The sequence below is a fragment of the Arachis stenosperma genome, chromosome 9 (genome assembly GCF_014773155.1).
Source record: "Arachis stenosperma cultivar V10309 chromosome 9, arast.V10309.gnm1.PFL2, whole genome shotgun sequence".
Taxonomy (NCBI): Eukaryota; Viridiplantae; Streptophyta; class Magnoliopsida; order Fabales; family Fabaceae; genus Arachis; species Arachis stenosperma.
Genome location: NC_080385.1, coordinates 21,311,936 through 21,337,177, shown reverse-complemented (window position 1 = coordinate 21,337,177; position 25,242 = coordinate 21,311,936). Strand labels below are relative to the sequence as shown.

General features: G+C 33.0%; 1 long non-coding RNA gene across 1 annotated transcript; it reads left to right on the top strand.

Moving 5' to 3' along the window:
- Window positions 1-24,712, top strand: LOC130947724 (uncharacterized). The gene is made up of 3 exons (XR_009072783.1): window positions 1-258; window positions 22,489-22,533; window positions 24,423-24,712. It is a non-coding gene; the product is annotated as an uncharacterized LOC130947724 (long non-coding RNA).
- Window positions 24,713-25,242: the final 530 nt, after the last annotated feature.

Sequence of the window (25,242 nt, the reverse complement as noted above, 5' to 3'; positions counted from 1 at the left end):
TCTTGCTTCACTGTAGTAGATATTATTATTTGTATATATATAATTAAGTTGATTTGTATTTGACTATTTGTTGATTAAAATATTGCATGTCATAAACTGGAACTTGTGGTGGGATTTTTTGATACACTAGCACGGGTCACTGTTGTCTGTCACGTCAAAATTTTATTGTGAGACGAAATAACATAGAAAATCAAATCCATGCACATCAGAATGAAACTATCAGGGCGTAATGAGATCAGATCTATTCACGAAATACAGGTTAGTTTTATTTTTTTGGAAAAATATATTCTGTTAAGTATTTTATACTTTTCTCTTTTGTATGGAGAAAATATTATACAAAAAATATTAAAAAATAATTAAAATTTATTATTTTTATTTATTAATTAATTATTAATATTTAAAAATATAAAATAAAATATATTATTAAATTATTAAACTATAAAAATTAAATTAAAAAATTAATATCTATTAATAAATTTTAATAGTCTCTAATATTTCTTATACCGTTTTATCAATATCTGTTATATGAATAAGGTAAATTAAAATGTTATTTCCCTAATGCATTAACATCCTAAAAATTTTTCTTTCTTTTTATCCAAATCAAAATTCTTTTAGCTTAGCTATTAAAGAAACAATCCCGTTATATTATTAACAATATTTTTGTCAATATTTGTCAACTCTTATTTATAATTATATTTAATGAAAGTGTATTTATGAATGTATCTAATAAAAATGTCATTTTTATAACTGTATTTAATAAAAATATTTTTATAAATATATTTTTTAGATGTATCTCTTTATATATGTATTTAAAATATAATAATTAATTATTATTATTAATAAATTGACAGATAATATATTAGTATCCTATACTTTTTCTTAAAAAAAACCCTTAACACATGTGTACAATTCATTACACACTTAAATAGAGCTCAATATATATTTCATTTATTTCAATCATTATTAATACATTCTTCTACATGATTTATTTTTTTCTTTTTACTATTTAAATCCCACCAAATATGTTCAATAACTAAAAAATCCAAAAAGATCCCAAAAAAAAAAAAAATACACTGACACCTCTCTCTTACATTCTTCATTTTCTCCACCAAATGGGTACTCTAATTCCCATACTCCCGCACTCCCCTTGTCATTGAAACCACTCCTATTAAAAATTAAAGTTGATAAAATAAAACACATAAATAATTATATTTTTAATATATTTTTTTGAGTAAGAATTTTTATTAAGTTTACCTGAATATACCTTTCGATCACAGAAATTAATTTTAAAATTATATTATAAAATTATTTTTTTTAAAAATTTTAGTTAATAAAAAAATTATGTAAATAATTATATTTCTAATATCAGACTCATCTTTTTTTTCTTTTTTTATTGCTTTTATTTTTTTTTTCCCTCCTTAGTCAACTTCTTCTTCCTGATAAGGAAAAATAGAAAAAATACAGCAAAAGAACTTTTTCATTCTTATTGAAGGCCCCAATAAGATCTAGGCTGCTGTTTGGTAAACAAGTGTGTATCGGATTGGTTCCAATTTTATTTGATAACTAAAACTCTTTGCCTCTTCCTTATTTATATCATCTCTGCATCTTGCTTATGTTTGTTTTGTACTTTGGATTTTTAAGAAGGAACAGCAATAATCATTCAGTTTTTGAATAACCAAACTTAGGATTATCCCCAAACTTAATATGAATAAGGTAAAGTTTATATGTAAGTTGATCAATATAAAGTTTCTTTGTTTAATTTAACTTTGCAATTTTAAGACTATATATATGAACCAATTCGTAGTAACACAACAACGTAACCCAACAACATAGAGATCAGATCACCAAAGTGCATCCATGAATTAAAATTATGCATTCATAAAAAATTTGACGATCATATAATTTGGATCTAAATCAATATGATAATATAATATAGTCGCACTCATAGATCATGGTATCTAGTTCTGATGGCATCCTTCTCAACATATCCTTAATTTTCCAATTTTGTCTAAATTATAATTTTTATAGATTCAAACTAAATTCTTTCTGGTCCTTTCATCTCTATTCCATCATCATCTTAAAAATAAATGAGAGCACATACAGTAGTAAAGCATCCCAACATAGAACCTTAAACCAAATCCTTATTCAATATTTATCTTAGTGACCAATAATTATTGGGGTGCTATATATCTCTAGTTCTTACACTTAAGATGAAAAAACATTTTCAACTTCACAATTTTCAAATTTAACAATGGTATTGTTTAAAACCAAATTCAACACTGGTATTGTTTTATCACCAAATTCAATTCCATATACACAACTATATCGTCTCAGTTGAGGAAAAAAAAAAAACAATGGTATATCATTCATCAGCAAATTCATGCAACTTCCAATGATTGCAAATTAAGGGGGAAATTAAAGAACTGAATAAGAGTATCCATGATTGCTGATCAAATAATTTGACGATACCCCTCAATAATTCTATTAATGCTAGCTGATCATCAAAATTAAAAAAATAGTCAGTAATTGGTAAAATTAGTTTGCAATATATAAAATAAAATTAGTGTATGTATTAATTATTAACCATGTTATATATAGAACAAAAATTAACTAACAAATTAGTTATTTATATAGAATATAATATATATTAAAATACAAAATTATTTTATTGGTCTCTATAGTTTTACATAGATTTTTATATATTTTTTAAATTAAGTTCCTAGATTACTTTTAATTTTATAATTAGGTCTTTTCTAGTGTAAAAAATATTAGAGTTAACTAAATATTTCTTTGCAAATTGAAATATCTACAATTAAAAACCTAATTAAAACTTTGATTGTATGTTTTCTGAGAAAAATATTCATTTAATTTTAATATTTTTGATGTAAAAAATACCTAATTACAAACTTAAAAGTAGTGTAAGGACCCAATTGAAAAGAAAAAAGTATAGAGACTTAATTACAAATTTGATAAACATATAGGAACCAACACAATAATCAAACCTATAAAATATATATTGTCCCGAAAGTTACCTGAAACTGGATTGCTTTTGGGCTTATATGTGAGGCCCGAATCCTCAATGGAGCAGATTCCGACTTTGCTCACGTTTTGTGACCGTCGTCCGACTTATGTGTGGGAAGGTGGGGGTGGTACCTGCAAAATACTCCGATGCTTAAGTCAACAAGGGTCTTACCAGGCTTAAATGTATGGAACTTCAATTTTCCTGAGTGTATCAGTGTATTTATAGGGGATGAACCAATAACCACCCCTGAAGTAGTTCCTCTTCTGATGGTGGATAACCATCCCTTTATCTTAGGGTTGTTGAGATCTCTCTTCTAGAAGTGGGTGAGAGATTCCGGGAGGCAGTTACTCACTTAGTTAAGTGTGAGCTGCCTGTTTTAATCTGTTCCGACCTCTTAGAAGAGGTCAGATACATGGACGAGGCCGTCCTACTAGATCGGGCCTTTTAACTGTATTGGTCCTGGCTTATAGTTTGGGTCAGGGTATGAACAATGCCCCTACTCGAGTTCGATCTCTTTATCTGAGTCGGATTCGAGTATTAGATAAGGTCGGAGATGCGTAAATCAGCAGCTCCTTTTTCAAGTCTATTGAAAACCAATGTGATCTCAGGTTGCCAACCATCGTGTGCGTTGGCTTTTCAATTTCGACACGTGGAAGGCAGTTACATTGGTAACGGCGCACCTCTTCAATGAGTGGACTATTTTACAATTGTGCCCCTGGTATCTTATAAATACTTTTCCCCTCTTTCTCTTTCTTCTTTTTCGTCTTCTCTTCGAACTTTCTTTCACGCTTTCTTTTTTATCCACACATCTTAGTGCTTTGGTGTTTTGCTCACCCCATTTCTGCTAACAGTTTCCTTTTCTCCAGAAATGATAGTTTCTCGCTGCATTCTTCCTTTCTTGGCTTTTACAGCATTTTTTTGTTTCTGTTAAGTGAACTGAATGATTGAGAGGGAGATTCTGAGTAGGTTTAGTTGCACCTTCATTGCTCACAGTAGAGAACTTTGAGATTTTTCTTTACAAAAATCGTTTCTTTTGTGGTTGTTGATGGTTCTTTTGCTTTATTTGAAGAGAACTGCTTTGTTTCAAACTTATTTTTTATCGTTTCTTTTCTTTGTGTAATGTAGGTATTCCTTCTTATATTTTCAACTTTTATTTTCCAAAATGTCTTCCCAGATTTCTGAAAAGTTGTTGCGATGGGTAGATTCCTCTGTTCTCGTATCCAACCTTTTTGTTGATAGTGCTTTCGTAGAAGAACTTCGTAAGCATCATAGAATCTGTAATTCTATTGAGGACGAAGCTAAATACGAAATAATTGCCCCTGACCCTGAGGATCGGGTTTGCTGTGGGAGAGTGACCGAGTCGGAATCCCACTTTATTTTCATGTATGACTGCTTGTTTACTCGTCTAGGAGTTACTTTCCCTTTTTCCGCCTTTGAAATGGAGGTGTGTTCTCACTGTAGGGTGGCTCCTTTCTAGCTCCATCCCAATTCTTGGGGGGTTTCTCAAAATTTACCAGCTTGTTAGCCGTGAACTCGATTTTCCAATCTCTTTGAGAGACTTTTTCTATCTTTTTCATTTGACCAGACCTTTTAGTGCTCAAAACAAACAGCAGTGGATCTCTTTTGAGCTATTCAAGGTTGGAAGGTATTTACCATTTTTGATGAGTCGTTCCATGATTTAAAAATTTTTTTTTTCAAAGTCCGAGCTGTTGAAAGCCATCACCCATTTTTTCTAAATGAAAATAATAAGCCCGGCTTCCAACTATATTGGGCAGAGGCAGCCCCTGTAGAGAAGTACAATTTAATAGATTTGAATGTAGTAGAAAAGGTTGTAGTTGACTTTTTTTGAGAGGCTTGGGGACGGGCTCCAAACCTCGAAACCAAAAAATTTCTTCTCAGAACTTCGAGCTATGTCCGGATCGAGCTAAGTAGCTTTTGTTTTTGATTTTATAGGTACTTTTGTTTTTCTTCCGATTTGTTCTTCTGACTTGTATGCTATTCCTTTCCAATTTTCCTTTTAAGATAAGATGAAAGGTAGTTCTAAGGCGTACCAGAAAGTGCAGGAGGCTAAGAGGAACGCCCGAGCCTGAGCTGCTCGGCTGCAGGAAGGCGGGATATCGGCTACTCCTTCTCCACAGAAGTCGGATGCAGGGACGACCTCTTCTGGTTTGGCCAAGTCGGTAAATCTTCATACCCCTCCTCCTCTTTTTGTCCCTACCCCTCCAGTTCTTCCCTCCTCGAAACCTATTTCAAAAAAGCACAAGACCTCGGAGGCTAGTGTTTCTATTGTTAGCAACACTAGCTTTGACGGGGTGAAGTTCAGTGAGAGGCAAATTCTTCCCCGTAGCTCTATTGCTATGGATGATGCTTCCTTCTGAACTCACCTTCAAGTCTTGATTCGGGGGGGGATTCGTACTGTTGGAGTTTGTACCTCTCTCCTCAAAGAATTGGAGAAAACTCCTTTGGGTGCTACTCAGCATTCTTTGGAGTCTCTTCAAGGCCAATTGGCTATGTTCCGAGAGGATGAGAAGAGGTTGAAAGAGGAGAGGGACCGGCTAAAAGATGAGCTCTCCAAATCTCGTGAGAGGGAGAGGCAGCTGATGGCCTCTTGTGCTATGGTTGAAGGCTTAAAGAAGAAGGCCGAACAGAACTACGTTCATTTATTTTCAGATAAAATGGAACTGAGGGATGAACTAGAGCGGCTCAAGGAGGGGTACCAGGATTTGGAGGAATCTGTTGTTGAAGGCACCGAGGCGGTGTTCGAGATGTTGAAGGAACAAGTCCGAGTTTTGGCTCCTGACTTGGACCTGTCACCTCTTCACCCTGACAAAGTTGTTGTTAATGGTGAAATTGTATTTCCTCCTCGCCCCCTACCGATTCCGAGCTGAAGACGGCCAGACAACGCTTGGTGGAATCTCCTTTTAATGAGGTCAGATCAGCCGAGGGATTATTACCGAGCTCTTCTGCTCCTCCCGAGGTTGCTCCAACTTCTGGTACCGAAGAGGTTCCTCTGACTCCTTCGACTCCCGTGGTTGACCTGACCCCTTCTCCTGTTGATGACCCTAAATCTCTCTTAGGCCCTAAGTAATATTTCCTGTTAAGGCCAGATCTGTGGGACCTTTTTATGAACAGTTTTTATGTATGTTCTGAATATTTTTTGCTTATGTTTTTCTGACTCTTGATGCTTTTAAAGGGATCTTTAACAACTGCTTTTTCTGGATGTTTAGTCCTTTTCATGGGACTCTTAACAAAGTAGTTGTTTCTTATATTCGTGAATGCTGGTATGATAGATATTTTGCTATTTCGCAAAGCCTTTTGGTGGGAGCAATGCTTCTTCTTGATATCACTTAGTTTTGTAAGACTTTTATGAATGCCTTTTGCAAAACTTTTAGCCAAATAGCTTCTAAGGGCTTTTGTTTCACAAAGTTTTTATGAAAACTTTTATGTAGCTACCTTCCAAGGACTTTTCGTTTCCTATTAATCGGGCATAAACGTTCAATTTGTTTTCCTTTTGAATCGTTTTCATAACTTAGGTTATTTTTGCAATGCATTTTACTCTGCTCGAGGGCTTTCCAACTCCTAAGCCATTTGCCTTTCAATGATCGGGTTGTTATGATCGGTTTTTTATAACCTCTTTACACCGACTTGTACCTCGTCGCTTTATCTTGTTAGCCACCTAGGTCAAATTTTTTCACTTTTTCGAGCTTAAGTCAGTGCGTATCGTAGTAATAATAATGGAAATTTTAAGAAAGGGAGGTATTATCATTAATGAAATGTAACTTTACAAAGACACTGGCTACTAAGGAAATAATTTTCGTGCCCCTATCCCCCGCTTTGATGCCTCGTTAAAACCCCCTTCAAGAAAACCCTCCTTGTGAAAAAACCATGAAGTCGAAAAAGAGAGTACATCAGGGAACGAATTATGCTTCTAGCTATAATATATTTTCAAATTGCAAGCATGTCACGACCTTAGGAACTCAGCAACGTTTAAGTCAGACACTTTATAGTAACCCTTTCCCAAGACTTTAGTTATCTTGAAAGGTCCTTTCCAGTTTGCAGCGAGCTTCCCTTCTCCCAACATGTTTACTCCGATGTCATTTCGAATGAGAACCAAGTCGTTTGTAGCAAGGTTGTGAGAATCGGACCGGTTATCGAACCGGTTAAGTGACTGGTTCAATGGTTCAATGGTTCAACTGGGATTAAACCATAGTTCAACCGGTTTAATTAAATATAGAGTAAAATTATAAAAAATTCAATACATAATTTTAAAAGGTTAAATTCAATAATTTTTAAACTAATAAGATTTAAAATTTAACAATTTCACAAAATGAACAATACATAATTTATCATTAAAACATCATAAACAACTTCAAATATCAAAGTTTATAACTAAAGAAATCAAAATATACATAATGACAAACATAATGTTTTGTGTAGCTACTACAGCTCTTCTCTTTCCTTTGTCTCCCGTTGTCGTAGGAATAACAGCTTGTACAGGGTTAGGCGATTCAGTCTCTTGTGCAGGTGCTTCACCACCATAAGACTCCTCCTCAAATTTTCTTTTCTTCATCTTATTTTTTTGTTTTCCATCAGAATCCTTTTGAATTGAAGTTCAACTTCTTCAGTGATTTTGTTACATACTTTAATTTGTCCAGAAATTTTTGCAAGATGATATTTCATCCTATATATTTTTCCTCCATTATAAGTATTCAAACAAAAGATACATGTATATTGTGTCTTATGATTTTTATCATATTTCACAGTGAAATATTCCCCAGTCGCGTCAGATTTTCCTCGAGAGGAACCTGTCTGAGATTCTTGTACAGCATTATGTTGTTGTTGCTGATCATTTTGTGACTGTTGCATCTAAATTCAGAATGCTAACAATCCAGAATCCAAACCAATATATCAATTCATAGTTCATACTTCATACAATTCACATGGCATTCAACAGAGCAGAATTGAAAAGATAAAAAAATGAAGGACAGAGCAAAATTGAAAAGATAAAAAAATTGAAGAACAGAGCATAGCAGAATTCTCAAATTCAACATACATCAAATTTATTCTCAAATTCAACATACATCAAATTTATTCAATATTTGATTAATCATATAATAAACAAAATTAAAAAATTAAAAAATAGAAGAACAGAAGCCCATAACAAAAAATGAAAATAGAAAGAATAGAAGAAGAGCCAGAAGCCCATGACTAACCACAAGAGAAGTAGAGAATAGAAGGCCAGAAGCTCGAGCCTCGAAGTAGAGAACAGAACGACCCGCGACAGTGAGACGACGACCCGCGACGGTGAGACGATGACCCGCGACAGTGGCGCTTGCTCTGACGTCTGCTTCGAATCACGGTAGTGGTTGTCCTTTGTAGGCAGAAGCTCGAGCCACAAAGAGCTTAGGGTTTGGAGTGGGGGTGTTCTTCGAAGAGATTAGCTGATTAGGGATTTAGGGTAAAGTCTAAAGTGGCTGCAAGACTGCAACACGCGTTCTTCACCGTTCGTTTTCTTTCTTTTTTTTAAAAGCCAAACGACACCGTTTCATTACCTGGGGAAAGAACCGGTACTTGCAAAAACTGGGCCAGTTTGCCTGGTTCGCCTGTTAACCACCGGTTCGGCTGGCTTTTTACAAAGCAATTTTGGTGGTAGACCGGATTGGCTAGGTGACCGGTTTCCGGTTAACCCAGTTGAACCAGTCAGTCCGGTCCGATTTTCAAAATATTGGTTTGTAGCGAAACTTCTTCGAATGACTTTTTGGTTATACCTTATTTCCATTCTTTGCTTTAGCGCTGCTTGTCTTATTTGCGCTTGTTCTTGGACCTCTGGGAGTAGCTCGAGCTCTTCTTTTTGGGCTTGGATGTTGTCAACGTCGTAATAGAATCTCACCTTTGGACTCTGCTCATTGATCTCTATTGGGATCATGGCTTCTATTCCATATGCAAGTCGGAAGGGTGTTTCTCCAGTCGTGGAGTGAGGTATTATTCTATAAGCCCATAGTACTTGAGGGAGCTCTTCGGCCCAAGCTCCTTTTGTATCTTGTAACCTCATTTTTAGTCCTACCAATGTAACTTTATTGGCGGCTTCAGCTTATCCATTGGCTTGAGGATGCTCTACTGAGTGCCATTGGTTGATCTTCATGCTGGACACCAGATTTCTAAATGTGGAATCTATGAATTGAGTGCCATTATCTGTGGTGATAGAGTGGAGGACTCCGAACCTAGTAATTATATTTCTGTAAAGGAATTTCCAACTTCTTTGTGCTGTGATAATGGCCAGTGGTTTTGCCTCTATCCATTTAATGAAGTAATGCACTCTTACAATCAGATATTTGATCTGTCCTAAAGCTTGGAGAAAATGTTCGAGTAGGTCTAATCCCCATTTCACAAAGGGACAGAGAGAGGTCACGCTGATAAGCTCTTCGGGAGGAGCGACGTGGAAATTGGCATGCATCTGACAAGGTTGGCACTTTTTAACAAAGTCGGTAGCATCCTTTTGCAAAGTCGGCCAGAAAAGCCCAGGTCGTATTACCTTCCTGGCTAAGGATCTCGCTCCGAGGTGATTTCCATAAATTCCATTGTGTACTTCTTCCAAGACTTCTTCCGTCTTAGAGGTCGAGACACACTTTAGCAATGGTGTGGATATCCCCCTTCTATAAAGGATACTCCGCACCCAAGTATGGTTATGGGCTTCCCTTCTGAGTTTTTGGCCTTCCTTTTGTTCCTCAGGAAGGATTTCAAATTTCACATATTCGACTAGAGGAGTCATCCATCCCAGGTTTAAACCTGAGACATGTAGGACGTCTAATTTACTGTCTATCTTCATAACTGTGGGCTTCTGGAGAGTTTTCTATATCAAGCTCCTATTATTTCCTCCCAACTTGGTACTTGCTAGCTTGGAGAGAGCATCAGCTCAGTTGTTGAGCTCCCGAGTTATGTGCATAACCTCGGTTTCCAGGAATTGCTTGAGATGCTCTAGCATTTTTTCCAAGTACCTTTTCAATGTTGGGATCTTTTGCCTGGTACTCTCCATTAATTTGAGAAGTTACTACTTGAGAGTCACTGAAGATTAGTACCTTGTTAGCACCGACTTCTTTAGCAAGTTTTAGCCCTGCGATCAAAGCTTCATATTCGGCCTGGTTGTTGGAAGCGTGGAACTCAAATTTCAAGGATACCTCTATTTGAGTACCTTCTTCATTAACCAATATTATGCCAGCTCCACTTCTGACCTTGTTAGAGGATCCGTCTACATAGAGCTCCCAGGTCGTGGAGTCCTCACTTTGATCGCCTGTGTATTTTGTGACAAAGTCGGTGAGATGTTGGGCTTTGATAGTTGTTTGAGTTTTGTATTTCAGATCAAACTCAGATAGCTCTATAGCCCATTGAGCCATTCTGCCTACAATATCCATTTTCTGAAGGATCTGCTTCATAGGCTGGTTTGTTCGGACTCTTATGGTATGAGCCTGGAATTAAGGTCGGAGCCTTCTAGATGCTATAATTAAGGTGTACGCAAACTTTTCAAGTTTTTTATGGAAAATAGATGGGATGCTGTCCGACCTCATCTTTTCATATTAATGCTGATGCCACAGCCTTCTCAGCGACAGCTAAGTATAATACGAGTTCTTCCTCTGTTTTTGGCCGAGTAAGTATAGGAGGCCGGCTCAGAAACTTTTTGAACTCTTGAAAGGCCTCTTTACATTCAAGGGTCCACTTGAACTGGCATCCTTTTCTAAGTAGTGAAAAAAGTGGTAAGGATCTTAATGCTGATCTTGCCAAAAATCTAGATAGAGCTGCAAGGCGACCATTCAGCTGCTGGACTTTCTTTAAACAAGTCGGACTCTTCATTTCTAGGATTGCTCTGCACTTATTGGGGTTAGCCTCAATTCCCCTTTGTGTCAGCATGAATCCTAGAAATTTTTCAGCTTTCACTGCGAAAGTGCATTTGGTAGGATTTAGTCTCATCCCATGCTTCCTTACAGTATCAAAGACTTGTGAAAGGTCGGCTAAGAGGCTAGCCTCATCCTTGATCTTTACCCGCATGTCATCCACATACACTTCCATTAGGCTTCCGAGGTGAGGTGCGAACACTTTATTCATCAACCTTTGATAGGTGGTCTTGTATATTTTAATCCAAATGGCATGATCGGGTAGCAATAATTTGCTCTACGTGTAATGAAAGATGTCTTCTCCTGATCCGACTTATACATCGGTATCTGGTTGTACACCGAGTAAGCATCCATGAATGATAGATACTGGTACCCTGAGCTGGAATCTACTAGGGAGTCAATGTTGGATAGAGAATATGGGTCTTTTGAACATGCTTTATTAAGAACGGTGTAATCGACGCACATCCTCCACTTTTTATTCTGTTTTTTTACCAATACCACATTTGTCTGCCAGACTGGGTACTTGACTTCTCTGATAAACCTGACCTCTAGCAAGGATTGTATTTGTTCTTAGACCACTTGTGCTCATTTTGGTCCGAGATTTCGTCTTCTTTGTTGGACAGGTCTGGATCCCGGGTAGACGGATAACCTGTGCGACATAAGCTCAAGATCTATTCCGGGCATGTCGGAGGCTTTTCAGGCGAAGAGGTCGGAGTTTCCTTGTAGGAGCTTTACAAGTTTTTGTTTCAAATCTTCTACTAAACTAGCTCTTATGTTGGTATTTTTCCTGGCTTCTTTCCCAATCTGGACTTCTTATGTTTTTCCTCCCGGTTGTGGTCATAATTCTTCCCTTACTTGAACTCCTCTGAGTTCAATTGTATTGACTTCCTTGCCTTTACCCCTTAGGTTTAGGCTTTCATTATAATACTTCCTCGCCATCTTCTGGTCTCCCCTTATGGTAGCAATCCCTTCTTGTGTTGGGAACTTCATGTAGGGGTGAGGAATAGAAACAACTGCTCCCAACCAATTTTACGTCATTCGACCTATCAGAGCATTATAAGCGGAGACCACATCGACGAGAATGAAGTCGATGCTTAGGGTCTTAGACTTCAGCCCCCTTCCAAAATTTGTGTGTAGGGAGATGAAGCCTAGTGGCGTGACAGGAGCATCTCCCAACCCAAAGAGTGTTTCTGGGTAGGCTTTTAGCTCCTTCTCGTCTAGTCCCAGCTTATCAAATGCCGGTTTGAACAATATGTCGGGTGAGCTCCCTTGATCCACCAGAGTTCTGTGCAGATGAACATTAGCGAGGATCATTGTAATTACCACTGGGTCATCATGTCCGGGTATGATTTCCTGCCCACCTTCTCTGGTGAAGGAGATTGTAAGGAGGTCGGGTCCATTATCCCCGACCTGGTAAACTGCTTTTAATTGCCTCCTCCGAGACGACTTGGTCAGCCCCCGTCCAGCAAATCCTCCTGATATCATATGAATGTGTCGTTCTGGAGTTTGCGGGGGGCTGACCTATTTGCTTGTGGTCTTCATCTTCTCTTTTTCTTTTTCCCTGATTGTCTGACCTTTCCATGAGATATCTATCCAATCGACTTTTCCTGGCTAGCTTTTCTATCACATTTTTTAGGTCGTAGCAATCATTTGGGAATGTCCGTACAACTTGTGGTACTCACAATATTTGTTACGACTTTCCCCTTTCTTGTTCTTAATGGGACGCAGGGAAGGAAGCTTTTCGGTATGATAGATTTCCCTGTAGACATCCACTAAAGAAACTTGTAGAGGAGTATAAGTGTGCTATCTTCTGGGCATCTCGGGTCCAACTTTTTCTTTTCTCTTGGGCTCCCCCCTTTCTCCTTCAGCTGTTGAGGGTGCCGTGATTGCCAAATTAGCTCTCGTAACCTGCGTTTTCTTCAATATTGATGTACTTTTCAACTTGCTCATATACATCGTTCAAAGAAGTCAGACGCCTCTTTGATATGGACTAGGAGAAGGGTCCTTCTTAGAGGCCATTGACAAGTCCCATTATTACCGCCTCAATATGCAGGTCTTGAATTTTCAAGCATGCTTTGTTGAATCTCTCCATATAGTCTCTTACGGGTTTTTTGACCTCCTATTTTACTCCGAGTAGGCTGGGAGCATGCTTGACCTTGTCTTTCTATATAAAAAATTGGGTAAGGAATTTATGCGAGAGGTCGTCGAAACTAGATACCGACCTTGGGGACAGGCTATCAAACTACTTCATAGCTGCTTTAGTCAATGTTTTTGGAAAGGCCTTGCAGCAAGTAACATCCGAGACGTCTGCTAAGTATATTCGATTTTTGAAATTGTTGAGGTGGTGTTTTGGGACGGTTGTCCCGTTGTACAGGTTCATGTCAGGGCTTTTGAAGTTTTTGGAAACTCTAGCCCTCATGATATCCTCAGTAAATGGATCTTCTCCTCTCAGTGGATAATCTTCCCTTGTAGTACGAGAATCCTTATTGCGAAGGTTGGATTCTAGCTTTGAGAGCTTGTCCTCCAGCTCTTTTTGCCTTTTGATCTCTCTCTTCAAGCTTCCATCCGCTTCGCATTGTCGCTCTAACTCCTGTTCCAGCTGCTCAAGTCAGCGCTTATGTCCTTGTAGCCATCCCATGAGGTCAGCGTCATGAGGCTGTCTTTCCCTTTCGGGGAGGCGAACTTCGGATGTGATTATTCTTTGGTTGTCGGAGGGGCCCTCCTAATGCAGCTCCTCCCTTCTTGGCTGGGGTATTACTAAGGCTTGGTTGTTGTTGACCATGTCTTAATATTCTTGCTCTGACTCAGATGCTGTGCGTCCATCTTTGTACTGGTCATCCACCATTCAGCATCGATCTCCAGGTCCCCGGCAATGGTGCCAATATCTTGAGGATTACCTGAAACTGGATTGCTTTTAGGCTTGTATGTGAGGCCCGAATCCTCAATGGAGCAAATTCTGACTTTGCTCACGTTCTGTGACCGTTGTCTAACTTGTGTGTGGGAAGGTGGGGGGTGGTACCTGCAAAATATTCCGATGCTTAAGTCAGCAAGGGTCTTAGCAGGCTTAAATGTATTGGAATTTCAATTTACCTAAGTGTATCAGCGTATTTATAGGGGACGAACCAATAACCCACTGAAGTAATTCCGCTTCTGATGGTAGATAACTGTCTCTTTATCTTAAGGTTGTTGAGATCTCTCTTCTAGAAATGGGTGAGAGATTTCGGGAGGCGGTAACTCACTTAGTTAAGTTTGAACTGCCTGTTTTAATATGTTCCGACCTCTTAGAAGAGGTCGGATACGTGGACGACGCCGTCTTATTGGATTGGGCCTTTTAACTGTATTGGATTTGGCTTATATTTTGGATTAGGATATGAACATATATTAAAAATAAATTAAATAACACATATATTTATATATAAATACATAATAATTAGACTAAAAAAATACATAATAATTTATTATTTGATTATTGATTTTTGATATACACGTCATTTTTTAATTATCTACTATTAATGTGCAAAACATGAAGTGTTAGACCATAGCAGCAACAATCGAGTCAAAACATGAAATAAATAAATAAAAGTTGGACCATGAAATAACAATAAAAAAATGTTATTTGTACATCAAAATTAGCAACTAAAATTAGTTATTAATGTATTTGTATATAAATATATGTATGGTTTAATTTATTTTCAACTAATATTTTTATCCGTAATAATATTACAGAAATAGAAATCTTTTAAAATTATATCGGTTTTGTCATTACATTATAGATTATGGCACAAAAAATTTATAGAATTAAATTACTTTTACAAAAGGGTCGTAAGGGACAAAAATTTTCATCGGTTAAGAAGACATGAATCTCCATATAGATAAAAAAAATCAAATAATAAGATTTTTAGTTATTATTTTCATGTGAAAGAGTTTAATTTTTTACTAATAATTAATTTTAAGATTCATTATCTAAAGTTTAAAAGAAGTTAATGTGTATACTTTTACATTTAATTAGGTATTAAGTCTATTGTACAAATAGAAATAATTAATTTTTATGCTTGCTATTTAAAAATAATATATTTTTCTGTATGTATATAAAAATATAATTAGATATTAGCATAAAAAAATTTATCTTGATAGTTATAAAATTAACTGAAAATTATTTTTTTTAAACAATTGAATCTTGATTCTAAATTTTAATCACAACATTAGTATTCTCTCCAAATTATATGTAATAAATATTTGAAAGAAGAAAAGTAAAAATATATATTAGAAAGATAAATAGTAAAAATTTAAAAACTAAACAAAAAATATACATATAATAATAATATTTTTAATTTGAATTATATTATCTTGTTAATTTTATTTTTTGTAGAACAGAAAGGTAGAGAAAAATAGATAATAAAGAAAAAAGAGAGAAAGATAATTAAGAAGAATGAGAGAGGGAGTTTGTTAATTTTAAATGAAAAATCTTATTTTAATTGTAATAAAGAAACATCTAGTGACACATTTTAGTTTGTCAAAATATTAATATAAAATATAAATTATAAATTATATATAAAGTAAAAAAGTTAGGGAGAAATAGAAAAAAAAATGAGAGAGGTAGATAAGAGAATATAGGAAGGGAGTTTATTAATTTTGGAGGAAAATATTTCCTCTCAGTTTTAATAAGAGAGCGTCATGTGACATATTTTGGTTATTAAATTAGTTCGTAATATATAACATATAATATGGTTATATTTTAATTTCAATTTTAATATTTTAATTTTAATTTAATTTAAATATAATTAGAAAATATCATGTTACATATTTTGATGGTCAAATTTGTAATTAGTCATTGATAATGATATATAAGAAAAATAGAGTGGGTGAATGAATGAGAGAGATAGAGAAAGGGAGAGAGAGGAGGAAAAACTCTTTAATTTTGGAAAAAAAATTTAATTTTAATTATAATAAGGGAGTGACATGTAGCATATTTTTCAGTTATAAAATTAATAATATATAATAGATGTATATGTATATTTCTTTTTCTTTCCAAAGGTAGTAAGTTACATTTCATTAATTATTGAAAAATGAAATACAAAGATGTAGTAGAACATCATAATAAAAGGTGGAGATTCTCCAAAACAATACAGTGAAGGTATTCATCCAACGGTGCAAAGTCGAAAAATAAAAAAAATCTTAGAAAAGAAAGAATAATAAGTCAAATGGAATAAAACTAAGAGTTTGCCTCATTGAGATGACGATCAAAACTAGGAGTTCTTTGGATTTTACAGAGCAACTTGACAGAGCTTGCTAGAATGGCAGACGACATTGAAGTAGAACCTTCAAAAACTAACTGGTTGCGAGCTTTCTAGCAGTTCCAGCAAATGATGGCTAGAAATTAAGGATTACGGTCAGCATTCTTCAACGGGTTAAGCATCTCTATTGATGCAGCCCACCATGTCCAAAAATCGTTAGAGCTCTGAGGGAAAACACAGTCACGAAGATAACTCTGAGACCATATTTCTTTAATTCTAGAGTAATCGATCAAACAATGAGTGATTATTTCTATTGCTTCATGACAGCAGGGGCATATTGGCGATATAGATGGGATGCGGCGATGAATTTGAGCAAGCACTAGAAGCCGACCATAGAGAGCTTTCCAGATAAATAGCTTAATTTTGTGAGGCAAGTTCAACTTTCATAGATCAATCCACGACCTTTTTCGCTGCATATAATTAGGGCAAAGTTGCAGAGGCGGATGGTGAAATAAATAGCCAATTCTGTAACCTGAAGCTGTATCATATTACTTGGATTTGTTCGAATTCCATTGCAATTTGTTCCGACTCTACTGAATTTTGACTGACAAAATCCTGTCTGCAACGTCTTGGAAAAATAATTTTTGAATGACATTCAGATTCCAATTTCTATTTTTAGTAATTAAGTCTTTAACTCTTAGAACCAACTCAGAAATAACATGTCTGTTTGGCATATCAGAAATTATTAAAGGATATAGAGGAGACAGTCAAGGGTCCTCAAAGGTTCGAATATTTTCTTCAGTACACAAGCCAGTTAAGACCTTTTTCAACAAAATTTTGACCTTCTAGTATGCTCCTCCATCCCCAAGAAGGTAAGACTCCAATTTTTTCAGTCATGTCATCATCTCTTGGAGCACTTTATAGATGAATGCTAAATGTTGCACATTTCATTTCTTCCATAGTCACTGGTCTTTAAAGTCTACGGTTCATGTGAGCTATAACCTTAGGTTCAAAATCAGTAACCAAAAGTTCAAAGTTCTCATGACAAATGGAGGAGAAGATGTCTTTGAAATAAGATTCCGTTATAGAAGCAATACCAGCATTTGAAGTAGCCATTTCACCATCACTGCCAGTTAGTTGCTAAATTTTATTTCTTCGGGTTTGATTTCTAAATTTCTGATAGAAGAAAACTGTATTCTGATCACCAGATTTGAGCCATTTGATTCTAGACTTGTCTTTCCAATAATATTCCTCATTTTGCAATAATTTCTCAAGTTTGTCCACTAGTTTCTGAAATGATGTCGCCTCCATAAATTCCTACTAAACAAAGTTCCTCTAATTCAGACTGTAGTGAATCAATCTCCACCTTCGAATTAGATCTATTTTCTTGCTGCCATCTGGCAATCTTATGCTGATAATGCTTTATTTTTTTTAGCTAGGATATACATGGCTGAACCATCAATCTGTTCATACTAAACCTCTCTAACAATCTGCCTTATTTCATCATTGGAACACCATCTTTCTTGGAATTTGAATCGCCGTTTAGATCTCTCATTTCTTGGATTAGAGTCTAAGAGAATACGAGAATGATCCGACCCTGATTATGACAGTCTAAGAACCGATGCATTATGATAGAGTTACTGCCAATCAACTCCTACCAGAAATCGGTCCAGTCTCTCCTGCATCAACTCATCACCATACCGCCTATTCGACCAAGTGAATGGTCTTCTGACCATATCAATATCAATCAGGGAATTATCATCAATAAAACTATTAAAAGTTTTAATAGAAGAAGGAGATTTAACACCCCCACCTACTTTCTCCAATTGATAAGAAATGGCATTAAAATCACCCATTCTATGTTGATCATTTGAACTGAGATAAACACCTAGAACACCATAGGGATTATTAGAATCAGCAATCAAAACTGATGCCACAATGAAGAATCTACTATACTGTAAAATCTGCATAGTACAACCATTCTTCCATGCCGTTGCCAAACCCCCAGATAATCCATCCGTATCTACAATAAATCGTTAATTTTTCTTCAACTGTCGAGATTGATTTTTTGTTTCGCAAATAAAACAAACTTCGGGGGAGTATGATTTACAAATTCCTTTAAGATTGTGGATTGTCAGGGGTCTCCCTAAACCCTGACAATTTCACGAGAGCAATTTCATATTTCGTTGGGTGCGACTTCAAGGTGGGCACCCTCCACTGTCATAGCATCAGAGACAATATCATTGAAACAAATCTTTTTTGAAATATCTTCAGTAACGTTACCTCCACTCCTCCATTTGAAACTTATCATGAACTTTTTGGCAAGTTGTTTCAGGTTTAGTTTTTTATTCTCCTTCTAAACTTGGACATGACACTGTTATTGTGTTGGACATTATTCAGGGGATAAGATATCTCCAATAAAACAATAGAAGAAGCATTAGTACCAGTAGCGGTACCAGTGTTATCTAATTCACTCTCATTTTCAGCTCTAGAACTCGAATTGGCAGCAATTTTTTACTTATTCTATTTTTTCTGATCATCTTGTACATTCAATTTTGAGAAACTATCTAAAAGTCAAGTAGGTGGAGATTTTTTCTTCGGTTGAGCTGGAACAGAACCATCCCGAGGTTGATTAAGATTGAAGGAAGCTCTCTTTTCAGTTAAACACCTTCTGACTTGATCTACCTTAAGCCATTCACCAACTCTATCTTCCTTGATATTATTTTGGGCAGAATCATCAATAAAAGATTGGCAGTTCTTAGGTTCATGTTCCAATTTCACACAATAAGTACAGAACACTCCTATACGTTCATAGCAAACTCCAATTTCTAGCATTTTCTTATTAGGATCAAGCAACTTCAGTGTATCCCTCACTCTTTTATCACCGTTCAGTTCCACTTTATCCTTCACTATGCGTGTATCTTTGCCTCTCACTTCAAACAGAGTAACATCTTCAATTTGTCCAAATCTCCCACCCAATTTTCGCCCAACCTCAAATATTTTGTATTGTTCGAACAATCCCCAAAATTGTGCCTATACATGAAAAGAAGAGATGAATTAAAAAAAGAGATATATAAAATGAGTGAATTAGAAAATAGAATGAATTAGAAGAGAAAACCAGCGTAAGAATGAATTAGAAGGGAAAACGAAAATTAGAAAACCAAGTAGGAGTGAATTAGATACAGAAAAAGATTAGAAGAAGAAAGTAAAAAGGAATGAAAAAAATTGACGAAAAAAGGACAAAAAAAACAAAATCATAAAAACTACGTAATGAAACTCTAGCAGAGCATGAAAAAATCTAAAGGGGTGTACGCAATTTTAAATGTATATGTATATTTTAATATATATTTTATACTAATAACTAATTTTAATAATTAATTTTAATATACACATAACATAATCAAATAACAAATTGATGTATGTGATTATGAGACAACAAAACAAGCTACAAGCGCGTTGGACTACTAAATTTTAGCGACTAAAAAAATTTTGGTCATGCTAAATTTAGCAGCAAATTAGAGACAAATTGGTCATGTAAAATTTTAGTTGGTCACTGAAATAAGTAGTTATATCGAATTTTTTTTATAGCATTGAGTATTATTAAATTTTTTTGTGTTTATTGTAAAATAAACTTTTTGTGTTTATCATGGAAAAAATTCCGTTTCATTTTAATTTTTTTTGTGTTTTTTTTATTTTTTAAGTTTATCTTAAAAATACAAAAGCTTATCTCTCTTATACACTTTTCTTTTTTTATTCTTTTTATAAAATTTTAGAATTTTATTAATTTTCTTGTATCCTAAAAACATATGTTAAAAATATTATAAAAAATATTTTATAAATTTTATTAAAAAATAAATATTTTTATATTTTTAATATATTGAATACATTAAAGGGAAAGTCTAGGGGGCCAGCAATTTTATTGAATTTTGGCCAGCATGTAACCAGCAGACAAAGGTGAGCCATTGGATGAAATCTCACACCAATCTCACACCATCAAATCATCATTGATGGTTAATTGATGGCTAATAATCGCAAAAGTTGCTGGTCCCCTAGCATTGCTCTACATTAAAAATATTAAAAAATTTTATTATTATATTTTTAAAACATGTCTTTAAATACAAATGAGCTAAATCTAACTTTTAAAGTTAAAGAAAGAAAGAAAAAAAAGTTGATAAAGAAGACATAAAAGAGGAGGAGGCAACACACAAGAGAGACGAAAATGCAATTACTCTTGTACCCTCCGAAAATTAGAGGATTAAATTACCATTTCTTATATATATATTGCTGCATAATAAGCTTAATTGTATATGTATTCAACACATAAAATAAATCTCCCAACATATTTAATTTTATTTGAATATATAGTATCATGTTTGAATTAAACATTAGATAATTAATATATTGATTCATTTCCATTCTCATGAACTACATTGTGTAATCATAAAATATATTTAATGCATCTTTCAAAAGCTTATTTTATCCAAATTTTAACTGCACATTGAATTTTTTAAATATATAATTATTTTATGTCTTAATAGTATATAAAATAGATCTATTATACAATAATACATGAAAAAGGGCCATTTGAATATTAAAATACACTGTTATCAAAGCCAAGCTTACCGCCAGGGTAACTTTTCATTTTGTTATGTACATGTTTTTTGAATGTATGTTATATATAATAACAATAACAATAATAACAAAAATAAAACCTTATTTTAGTAAGTAGAGTGAGTTATATAGATCAAATAATATTATTAAATTTTATTATATATCATGTTTACAGAAAAATTATTTAAATGTATATTATATATATGAGATCAAATTATATCTATAATTTTTTTGAAAATATATATAAAATTTTCTTTAATCACAACATACTTTTTCAACTATTATTATGATCTCTACTAAATCTCTTTTCAATAAATACTTGAAATTTAATAGTTAAATATGATAAAAAATAAAAATAAGAAATAAAAAATATTATATATACATAAAAAATTACTACTAAATAAATTATTATATATTAGTATATAAATATACGTATTATTTAACTCATTTTTAATATATAATTTATTATTTTAACAAGTATTTTATATAGCTAATTTAATGGCCAATATTTTTTGCTCAATTTTTTGACATTGTTAAAAAATGTGTGATATTCTTCATTATCTTTTCTGCATGTGAATTTTATACTGTTATTAAAAAAATTTTACTTTTTAAAATACAAAACGTTAGTACCATTTTGAATAAAAAATAGTTTTTCAAAAATTTTAAAATCTAAAAACGGCATTACCGTTTTGTTAATTAAACGAATTTTAAAATAAAAGTTAGTCAAAATGTCACTAATGTGTTATAGAAAAAGTCAAAAAGTCAATGACATTTTGTAAAACGGTCAGTGATATTTTGTGCTGGTATATATAAATAGAAATACATAACACCAACTATAAAAAGAGTGACAGTAGTATTGTACTGAAACGCATTGAGAAGAGTAGAAGTGAAGTTGTTCTTCATTTTGAGGGAGGTCATAAGAGCGAAAAATTTGTGAGCGAGTACAATGAATGTATAAAATCGAGGATGATGTTAGGTTAAAAATATACTATAATAATAGTTAGATTTTATTTCATACATATATATGAGAGTGTAAATTTTATTTTATGTGAGAATGGTGGTATTATTGTTTTTCTTTCAATAATATATAAAAGGATTTAAAAGTGTATTTTTTTAAAGTGTAGATTATTAAATGTTGAAAAAAATGACAAATATTTTATATAGGTAGTGTGTTAGTATTTGATGATTTTGTTTAATTTCAAATAATGCATGTGGCTAATACATAAAATTAGTATTTACAAGAAATATTTTTGACCTACCATTAAATTAAAGCAAAAATCTCATTTATCGAGTTATATATTGAGTTTAAAAAAATCATTGATGTTAATTTTGTAGAGCTCAATATAGATTGGACATGTTATAATACTACTAAAAACAATAAAGAGTTTAAAAACAATGATCAAAGTATTGGTCTAGTTAAAAATGTAGAAAAAATGGTATAATGGACGAAGGTGATATGACAGAAGTTCCAAACGCCCTAACAAAGTCATCTTTTATGCATAGTTTGAATTTTGATATCATGGATGTACGTAATTTTTTTGTTATTATTATTGTAATTATTATTTTAGTATTGTAAATATTATTAGTATTATTAATATTATTAATAGAATAGTATTTAGATTTATTTTGTGTTGTTATTGGTGTTTATTTATACAATGTGTACAATGGGTTATATGAGTTACAAAATGAACATTCCCTTAACTTACTAACCATCCGAATTTAAACTGATTTTCAGGTTCATGATACCACTCATCCCAAATGTTTCAACTGATGAAAAAAGGTAACATTAATGGTTATATCTCTAATTTCCCCTAAACCTTCATTGTACACATTGTACAAATATTCTATTGACTCCTCATGATTTCCCTATAAAAAAATAATATTATTGGATGATAAGCAGATACGACAATAGATATTCTATAATATGATTTTCCGCACATGTGATATCACGTTTTTCCATCTTTGCCTTTCCTAAACTCTATAATAAAAAAAATATACGAACAATTAAAGATAACTATATTCTATTTACTAGTGATTAATCTTTTATAATCAATATTTAAAAACATATATTAAAAATTAATAATAATTTTGTTTCTCATAATAAATATACAAAAACAACTAAAATTACTAAAAATATGCAATGATCATTGCTAATAATAATAATTATTAATAATACTATTTTTTAACAAATATTTAAAGTAAAACTAAATTAAACTTACATATACTAATAATTAATAATACTGTTATTTTTTAATTAAATATTTAAAATAAAAGATAATTTACTAAAAATATATCCTAAACATTAATAATAATAATTCTGTTTTTATTTTTTTAATGAATATTTCAAATGAAACTAAAATCAGTAAAAATATATGATAAAATTAATTAATATTAATTCTTTTTTTAAATAATTAAAATACAAGACAAAACCCAAAAATATGTACTAACCATTAATAATAGTTCATTTTTACTGTTAAACATTTCAAATAAAACTAAAATAACTAAAAATATAAATTAATAATAATTGAAATTTCTAACATTAATAATAATCAAAACTAATATATTTTAATAAAGTTTTAAGATAAAAGCTAAATTACTAAAAAATATATACTAACAACTATTAAAGAAATAATTCTGATTTTGAAAAAAAAAAAAAAATAAAACTAAAATTACCAAAAAAATATACTAATAATTAATTAATAATATATACTAACAACACTTAACTAACACCAAGACTGGTACTATCACTACAGCTACAACAATAAATCATTTTCTTTAACTAGTCCTAATCAACTAATAACAACTATTTTATTTTGTACTAATCAACAATAAAATAATATTAATAAATTATAAACTGTTTTTTTACTCCTTTCAGCTTAAAAAAATTAAATAATAACAATAACTAACTATCAATAATAATAAACAATAAATAAAATACTTGCGTATTTAGTGGTTGATGAGTGAGTGCACAAGATCTCCCTGCCATTTTGTTCAAAGTCGCTGTGATGAGATGAGGAGTTAAAAGTGATGTTCAAGAAAAGGGAAAACCAAAGAAGAAGTGAAGGAAGATGAGACTGTATTTCTGATCTGTTTATTATAATTTATAAAAAAAGGTCACACACAATATTTCTGTATTTTTTTGTTTTGTTTTATTTTTAAGCGTTAAGTTTAGCTCTCGCCTCTCATTTTTTTTTTCAAAATAAGTGGTATTCATTTCATAATTTAAGAAATACAAAAAATTTATGTAGGACAAAAAAAAAGATCGAAAAACTCCCAATTAACTCCTGTACTGAGTTATATAGCACCATAATAAAAGGAAGAATTATAAAGGGTATAATAACAGGACAGAAGATTTAAAAGGGACTTTAATCCCTAGCCTTTCACTAGAAGGAAATTGGGGGAATAGTCACCACTTCCATCAATATTCTTCGAGAAATTTGGTTTGTCTCTTCCGGTAGAATTTTTTCATATTCAAAGACTAAAAAGTTTCGAACTCTCTAAATATTTCCGCACATAATTCCAACCAAGAGCAAGTTTTGTTGGTCACCTCTACTCTCTGATAGGTAAGCTTTTTTCCTTTTCCAGCACCGATAGAGTTTCTCTTTCTCTTCTCCTATAGTCACATTTACAAATGAGTTTTTGGGTTATACTTCTTTTACCTTATTGCAGGTAAATAAGCAGTGCATAGTCGATTCCTCTCCTATCTGACACCGGAGATAAATCGCAAAAATTGATGGAATTCGTTGCTGGAGATTCAACAGGATAGAAAGTCTTTCATAGAAGATACGCCAGAAGAAGAATTTGATTTTCGAGGGTAATCTTATTTTTCACAAATCTTTTTAAATATCACTACATTGAGCTATAGGTGGATAGAACTCAATTGGTAGATAGTGAAAATGCTAAGTCATTTGATAAGCTGATGCTACTTCATAATTACTAGACTTGTGAAAAATCCAAAATATTCAATTCTCTCGATCTTCAATATTAACCGGAAGAATACTTTGAACAATTTAAAAAAAAACAAACACTGTATTAATTAATTATTCCATTCTTTGTTCTTGCATGTCATAAGTCATAATAATGTTTGCGAATCAATAGAAAAGATATGTTAATTCATAACCTTCAAATTTATACGAGCCTTGGGCTAGCCGGGAGAAGCTCTCATAATTTCAAGTTACTAATAATTTAATTAGCATATAGTTATTATTATTTTATATATTATATTTAGCAAAAAAAAATATAAATTGCATTTATTTAAAGGATTAAACTCTTGTAAAATGAAAAAGTTAGTAAAATGAAAAACAAAGTTTAATCACTCGATCGTGGTAGAACTAAGAGAGCCTAAGATGGTCATAGTCTCTCAAAAATTTTTAATATGTATATATGTATATGTGTGTTAGTGTGTAGTGTGTTATGAAATTCCTTTGTAATGTATTATATTATAGGAATTCACATGAATTGGTATGATAATTTTGGTCTATAGTACTAG